We start from the raw sequence: 8,092 nt of genomic DNA on the forward strand, positions 1-8,092 counted from the left end.
ACTAACCGGTGCATGCGCAAAGCCGACATCTTACGTCATCCTCCCGGAGCTGCTTCCGTGTACAACTGTTGGCGCTAGCTAGAATAAAGTGATTATTACGTTTTGAATATGGATATTTTTCTTACAGAAACGCATCGTTTCTCTACAGGAGGCCTTTGTTCACCCCCCGGAGCCGTGTGTGACACTTTTTATTATGGATGGATGCACTTTATTTAACTTCTTTGGGACTGATGAACTGCAACACCCGCTGACAGCCATTAAACAGCTTGGAAGATCAAAGTCAATTTTTAATATAACTCCGACTGGATTCATCTGAAAGAAGGAAGTCATATATGCCTAGGATGGCTTGAGGATGAGTAAATAATGGGCTAATTTTCATTTTTGGGCGAACTATCCCTTTAAGGCCCAGGTACAGAAAGGCACGCAAGCCTTTCAACAGACAAACACCATCTTTTCAAGCTTTCAAATAATGCATATATGCGCTGTTGTCTACACACAAATCTGTGCGGACACGAAAATCAGGACATCAGCGGACAATGCTGATGGCGAAAATTGCGAAAATCCCAACTGATCTCATGGGAAAATGAGGTGAATTCATTCAATGTGAATCACATGAAAATGTATGATTTTCAGAAAAAAGGGAAGCATGAAGGCCCGCACTTAAAAAACTACGAATGAGTATAAAATGTACAAATTCGCCACTAATTTGCCAAAACGAGAAATAGATACGAATTTCCATGAAATTTTGTTTCAAATACGCTAAAATATAATTTAGGCTAAATCACCTGCCTAATATGCTGAAAACAGCTCCGTTAATGTTTCTTGTCTTGTCACATTCAATTATGATTTACATGAATCAGGTAAATATGATTCATGAATCAGGTAAATAAGCCTGTATGTTCAATTCAAAACATTTCTGTCATAAAACAGTTGTTGATTATTCGTTTAGCTTGTTAGCTACTTATGTCTTCATACTCTTTCACCTCTAAAACTGAAGCATTGTGCTGGAATTCGCATTTGTCTTCTGTTAACAATAAAGCCTTCTTTGATTTGATTGGCCATCTCAATGATTTTGACATTGATGAGCATCGTTAGTCCCCTGTGGCAGACTAGTCTAAAAATGTAACTTTTTGTCATCCTACCAACAAACCAAAGAGTGTGTAATGGAGCGCAGCAAAACAGCATCAAGGATATCAAATACTGAGGTTGGCAATTTGGCCATATCTGATTATTGAGGGGTCTTGTGGTTACAGCCCTGTTTAAATCCATTTCTCAGATTTCTCCCACAAATCTGTGCAGAAAATGTCAAAGAAAAAGAGAAAGTCAGCAGATTCCGCCTGGGCCTATTTATGACTGTAGGTAAAAGGTGTGTGCAGGAAACCATTACTGTGTTAGATGTGTTAGATGATAAGTGTGACTCGCTCACCTCTATAAAGGAAATTAAAAGACATTGGTAGGTCTCTATTGTCCACGAGTGTGTAGTATCATTGGCAACTAATCAGCACAGGGTTTCTAAAGCACATTGAACTCTGAGGTCAACAGGGCACTGTCTAATTAACCAGTAAAGCACAAATATTCCCATGGTGCTAGGGGAAAAGAGCGAGATTGAGAGAGCATACCTACAGGTGTGAGTCTGCCAGAGGCCATGTGCAATAAAATCCAAATCCAGGTTATGCATCGCATGATTTCCATATAAATTAATACCAACTTATTGGCATTCATTGTGTGGTGTAAAGAGTAACCGTCTATCCACCAGTACACATACTTGTGCACATATTTTACATTGGCCTTCTCACTGATAGTCTAGAGGGCAATAGATTTATCATTGTGTTTATTAATTTATATGATCAGGGATGTAAATAGTCACTAATATTCCTGTGGTTTGAAACGGCAGCCAATCTGAATTCGGCTCTACCAAGGGCATGCATACTGGTTCGATCAGTTTCTGAAAATATCGACAAAACAACTTTTACAATTTCAAAATTAATTTATTTTATTTGTGTCCCGTATTTGTATATCTTGTCAGTGCTGTATATTATTTCAGTCTGAGATGGGTATTGTATTACTTTAAAATAGAGGAGCAATAAGTCTGAATTACAATAATAAAAAGATTCAGCCTCTTTGCTTGTTTGCTTTGTTTGTTCCCAACCTCAGCAGTCAAAATTCATACCTCTTATAGAAAAGCATATAACATTTCATGTGTACATATTTTATTTTATTTTTTATAATGGCAGAAGTATTACTTTTATTATACATATACAATACACAACACATACAATATCCTGAAGTTAATATATCTTGCATTTCATATTTACATATTTGGCCAGTTTGTATTATTTTTTCTTGGCAAATTAAAATTGTTTCAACTCGAGTGAAGGCAAAGTGTTCTGCAATCTGCAATTTTGAATCCACTCTGGGGTTTCCTGCTCTTTCCCAAAGAAGTTGGTGTTTGTTAGGCCAGAGTGAAAACGCAAAAACTAATCTGTATTTTGATTCATCCTGATTAAAAAAGTTTGCTGTTCTGAATAATTAACATCAGTCTGAGCCACTTGCTCTGATAGTTAATTGGTGTATGGTAGTGTCTTTTCATTACGTGAATTTATTAAGAAGTGCAGGCTGCTTTAATATATACAATTAGTCCATGCTGAGAAAGGTTGACTGACTTCATCCCAGTTGATAAAAGTCAAACAGGCAATTAAGAACCTCCTGTGTCTCTCAGCATTTGCAGTTTCACACAGAAGATCAAATGCCATATGAGGGTTACTCAATAAAGTACCTGCTCAATCAGTGAAATGGTAGCCTTTCAAACTCTCTGCCTGATTCAGAGACCTTAAATGTTATTAATCTTTAAAGAGTTGGTTTCAGTCAATATGTGTGTAGAGAATGGGAGACTATCATTCCTCATTCTCGGTGATAGAGGCTGCACTCCACTTGTGAAGTCTGATCGTATCAACACTTATTAATGTTTAATGACACATGCTGACATTTGCAGGAGCCTAATAACTGGAGGGCCGATAATGGGGACGGGGTCCTGCACACAGATGTAGATGCCTGTCTTAATAAACATGTAAAGAACTCTGACCACACAGGTTAATGTAGGTCAATAAGACCTTGCTTCTACTTTCCCATAATTTAATTACAATTATTTAGCATCACCCTACCACTGCAAATATGAAATTGTAGCGTGTGCTTTCATAATATGTAAGTAAGAATTACCCAAAATATTGTGGCAGTAGGCTACTATAGTACTGTGGTGCGATGAGGTTTTGAATGATTACCAAATTCATGCATGTAATTACACTACCGTTCAATAGTTTGGGGTCCTTATGGTCACTTTTGATTATTTTAATTATTTTATATTTGCTGAATAAAACTGTTATTATATTTTACAAAAAAGGAGAAAAACTTACTGACTTCAAATTGTTGAACAGTAGTGTACACTTTATTCCAAGGTATTACAAAAATACCATCGTATTTCTTTGGTAAGTGCTCATACATACTGTTGGCACTAATGTATGAGAGGTTATGCTAAATATGCTAAATGAGTAAAGTCACAGCTATTTTATTCTATAAAGCATTATTATTCATTATCATTATTATTCAGAAAAACAAATGTGAGGATGCACATGCCTATGTACAAACGTCGAATTGAGGCAATTATTATGTGTGCATTCAAATGACCTATTTGGAATTGTTCATTTATTTCCAAATGAGGAAAAGTGATGTACTTAATCAAATTTACATATTACATATTAAGTAGTATAATCAGCATCTTATTCCCATCTCCCTCATCGTTTCTGTCTGCCACTCTCCCCCTTTTAATTTTGAAAACTCAAGTATGTTGATTAGTACCTTCTGTTTGTGTGCCTTCATGAGCAAGGAGAGAAAAGGAGAAAGAGAGGGTGGGTGGGAAATATTTTTTTCTTACTGTATGCAACATGAAAATACTGCCATGTATTCATTAACATCTCTCTTGCTTCCTCTCCCACTATTCTCTCTCTTTCTCTCAAACACACATGCATCTTTTTTAATCTCATCTGTTCCACTGTTCTTCTTTTTATCACTGACTGTGCCTTGCTTTCTGTTCCTTCGTTCTGTCCTGACTCCTCTTTTCTCTAGACTTGCATAAGAACAAAGAAGATCTGCCATTGCAAGGGGAAAGTCACCTTGGAAGACAGGAAAAGAGAGAGAGAGAGAGAGAGAGAGAGAGAGAGAGAGATTCGGAGAGAGAGAGAGAGAGAGAGAGAGAGAGAGAGAGAGAGAGAGAGAGAGAGAGAGAGAGAGAGAGAGAGAGAGAGAGAGAGAGAGAGAGAGAGAGAGAGATTCGTGTGGGTGGAATAACTAGCAGAAGGATTAATCCCGTTGACTGAATCAGGCAACAAGCACACATTCCCATCTCCATGTGTGTGTTGCTCATAGATTTACTACGTAAACGTTATGACCTCTTAGTTTTCGTGTCGTTTATTCATTTATTTATTCATGCTCTTGTTTTGACTTGTTCATATGGCCTTATTTTTTATATTAACCTTTGCAAAAATGCTTGTACTTTTCCTGTGCGAATACATTAATATCAAAAGAAGCTAAATAACATCCAACCATATTTCAATAATTTTCTTCAATTATCACCCTTCGGTTTTAGTCAGGTGTTTTGCTGTAAAAACAAAAATGAATTACGAGTTGACTAGGTTAGTTATATCAAACAAATCGCGTAAAATACTACATATGAATCTTGTGTACTTATTATTATACTTATTATTATTACTTTTTAGTACAACGTTCAAAATTGTTACATCACTAGCCGAAATAGCTCAGTTGGGAGAGCGTTAGACTGAAGATCTAAAGGTCCCTGGTTCGATCCCGGGTTTCGGCAAAGCTTTTTCCTCACCTCAGTGCTGAGAAGTAAACTTTATGTCAACAGGCATAAGCTATGTTAAAAAAAAAAATAAGAAAAGTGGTATGCAGAGGCAAAGCCGATGAAACTACTACAGCGAGTGCTGTATATTGGTCTTTCACTCTCTCTGGTTATGTAGTGTGGAGTACATATAATGGCCTGATGATGTCGCTCTAAGTTTTAGTTCATTTAATCACCCCTGCGATTTTGCTATAATTGCAGCAGAGGGCGATGTTGTTTTACAATTCAGTAGTCACCTCGTGGAAAAACCATCCATGGAAACATGTGCTGACCAGAAAAGCATGGAAGTCGCTAGTGATGGGAAGTTCGGATCATTTTACCGACTCGGACCTTTGAGTCTCGTTCAGCAAGAGATTCGTGTGGGTGGAATAACTAGCAGAAGGATTAATCCCGTTGACTGAATCAGGCAACAAGCACACATTCCCATCTCCATGTGTGTGTTGCTCATAGATTTACTACGTAAACGTTATGACCTCTTAGTTTTCGTGTCGTTTATTCATTTATTTATTCATGCTCTTGTTTTGACTTGTTCATATGGCCTTATTTTTTATATTAACCTTTGCAAAAATGCTTGTACTTTTCCTGTGCGAATACATTAATATCAAAAGAAGCTAAATAACATCCAACCATATTTCAATAATTTTCTTCAATTATCACCCTTCGGTTTTAGTCAGGTGTTTTGCTGTAAAAACAAAAATGAATTACGAGTTGACTAGGTTAGTTATATCAAACAAATCGCGTAAAATACTACATATGAATCTTGTGTACTTATTATTATACTTATTATTATTACTTTTTAGTACAACGTTCAAAATTGTTACATCACTAGCCGAAATAGCTCAGTTGGGAGAGCGTTAGACTGAAGATCTAAAGGTCCCTGGTTCGATCCCGGGTTTCGGCAAAGCTTTTTCCTCACCTCAGTGCTGAGAAGTAAACTTTATGTCAACAGGCATAAGCTATGTTAAAAAAAAAAATAAGAAAAGTGGTATGCAGAGGCAAAGCCGATGAAACTACTACAGCGAGTGCTGTATATTGGTCTTTCACTCTCTCTGGTTATGTAGTGTGGAGTACATATAATGGCCTGATGATGTCGCTCTAAGTTTTAGTTCATTTAATCACCCCTGCGATTTTGCTATAATTGCAGCAGAGGGCGATGTTGTTTTACAATTCAGTAGTCACCTCGTGGAAAAACCATCCATGGAAACATGTGCTGACCAGAAAAGCATGGAAGTCGCTGGGCTGCAGAATGACATGACGGTACAGTGCCTTACAGTATGACAGCTTGAACACAGTGCACCTGTTTTGATGTATACAGCTCAACTGACTGCAGACCTCTTTGTGCCTCACAATATGCTGCTGCTTGGCCTAAATGTTTGGTCTGTTACATAGGCTACCATAACATAACAGGATAAACATTACAGCATTTTTCTAAAGTTGGCCGGAACATTGCTGAGTCGCAGTCTATTTTTTGACATCTCATGTTTTCAGCACAAATGTCTACTCTTCTGTGTATCTGTTTCTTTGTTTATTTATCTATTGTATTGAAATATTTCTTGATAAAATATCGTCAATTCTATCTATAATATCTCAATCCCATTTATAATGTGTATAATGATCATGCAACAACTATATTTATTTTTCTCCTACATTTTAAACTTGTACACTTAATATTTATTAGAAGTTAAAGGAGTAACGTTAGTTCACCCAAAAATGAAAATTTGCAAAAAAAAAATTTTTGCCATCTGACCAAGATGTAGATGAATTTCTTTATTCGTCAGCACAGATTTGGGAAAAAATGACATTACATTACTTTCTCACCAATGGATCCACTGCAGTGAATGGGTGCCATCAGAATGAGAGTCCAAACAGCTGGTAAAATAATCCACAAGTAATCCACACCATTTAAGTTCACCAATTAAAGTCATGTGAAGCAAAAAGCTGTGTGTCTGTAAGAAACAAGTCCATCATTAATGTGTTTTAACTTTAAAACATTGCTTATACCAAAATATGAAATGTAATGCTAAATTTCTCCAGATATGTTCCGATGAAGGAGCAGACTCTTCTGTAACTTGGATGGCCTGAGGGTGAGTAAAAAGTAAAAAAAAAAAAAAAAGTTAGCAAATTTAAATTTTTGAGTGAACTCTTCTTTTGAAATTCAACTATGTTCTTATTTTCTTCTGTTTTTATTATTATATGCAGGGATGTGTTGTCTTTGATGTTATTATGATATGCTTGTGATGATGTATAGTCATAAATCAGTTGAGATTAATTATTGAATTGGTTAAATTCTGTGAAATGCATCATTCTAGATAAGAATTGTAACCTCAACAAGAAAGATTTCAGATCCAATATTTGTTGTGTGTCAGTGTACTTTCACTTTTAATAGAATTGACCCACCTGTGCAACACGTGCAAACATATCTTTAGAGTCCAATGATTCACATTTAGCACACACACACACACACACACACACACATAAGCAAAATCACAGAAACCCATTTTGGAAGCTGGTATTACGTATAACTAAAGACCGGTCAGCCAAATCCCAAAGCTACTGCTTCGTCTCCACAGAGTCTCTCTTGCACACAGAAACATCTTCTGTTGTTCATGTTAGATCGATCATCATGTTCTTGTCAGTCAAGCTCTCGTATTTGACATTCTGTACTGTATGCCTTTGCGGCTGCTTATTGAAGCTGCTCCCTAATTTATTTTTGCTCATAATCTCCGGAGGTCACTGAACCCTATGAACCGTTAATTTGACACGTGAGACTGGTATCCACTTCCAAATTTCTGTGTTCTAATGTCCCAACTTATAGATATGGCATCGGGTGTCTGCATAAAGCACATAGGTGTCTTTTTTTCATTTTGGTTGTTAGGAGAGTGCGGGACACGATTAAATGAAATATATTGTAGGTTATTTCTCAGTTTGGACAGTATGTTCCAGAAGAACTGCCTTCATCATAAAATGTCTCCAGTTTCATTGTCCAGTCCCCCACTGACTTCTCATTAAAAGCTTTATGGTTCTTTATAACCCTTGGATATCTTGCAGTGGCATAAATGTAGTTGTAACGTAGTATCGGTGCCAGGCAGATAGTTCTGACGTACATGGAGCTGTTAATCATCCTCGGTTTTATGCTGTAGGGCAGGGGTAGGCAAGTTCGGTCCTAGAGAGCCGCAGTCC

At 36.9% G+C, this 8,092-nt stretch overlaps 2 non-coding genes across 2 annotated transcripts; both read left to right on the top strand.

Moving 5' to 3' along the window:
* Positions 1-4,797: 4,797 nt before the first annotated feature.
* On the top strand, positions 4,798-4,870 carry trnaf-gaa (transfer RNA phenylalanine (anticodon GAA)). Its single transcript has one exon. It is a non-coding gene; the product is annotated as a tRNA-Phe (tRNA).
* Positions 4,871-5,740: 870 nt separating this feature from the next.
* trnaf-gaa (transfer RNA phenylalanine (anticodon GAA)) lies at positions 5,741-5,813 on the top strand. The gene has a single exon. It is a non-coding gene; the product is annotated as a tRNA-Phe (tRNA).
* The last annotated feature ends 2,279 nt before the right edge of the window (positions 5,814-8,092 follow it).

The sequence above is a fragment of the Sinocyclocheilus anshuiensis genome, unplaced genomic scaffold (assembly GCF_001515605.1).
Source record: "Sinocyclocheilus anshuiensis isolate Anshui unplaced genomic scaffold, SAMN03320099.WGS_v1.1 scaffold44, whole genome shotgun sequence".
Classification (NCBI taxonomy): Eukaryota; Metazoa; Chordata; class Actinopteri; order Cypriniformes; family Cyprinidae; genus Sinocyclocheilus; species Sinocyclocheilus anshuiensis.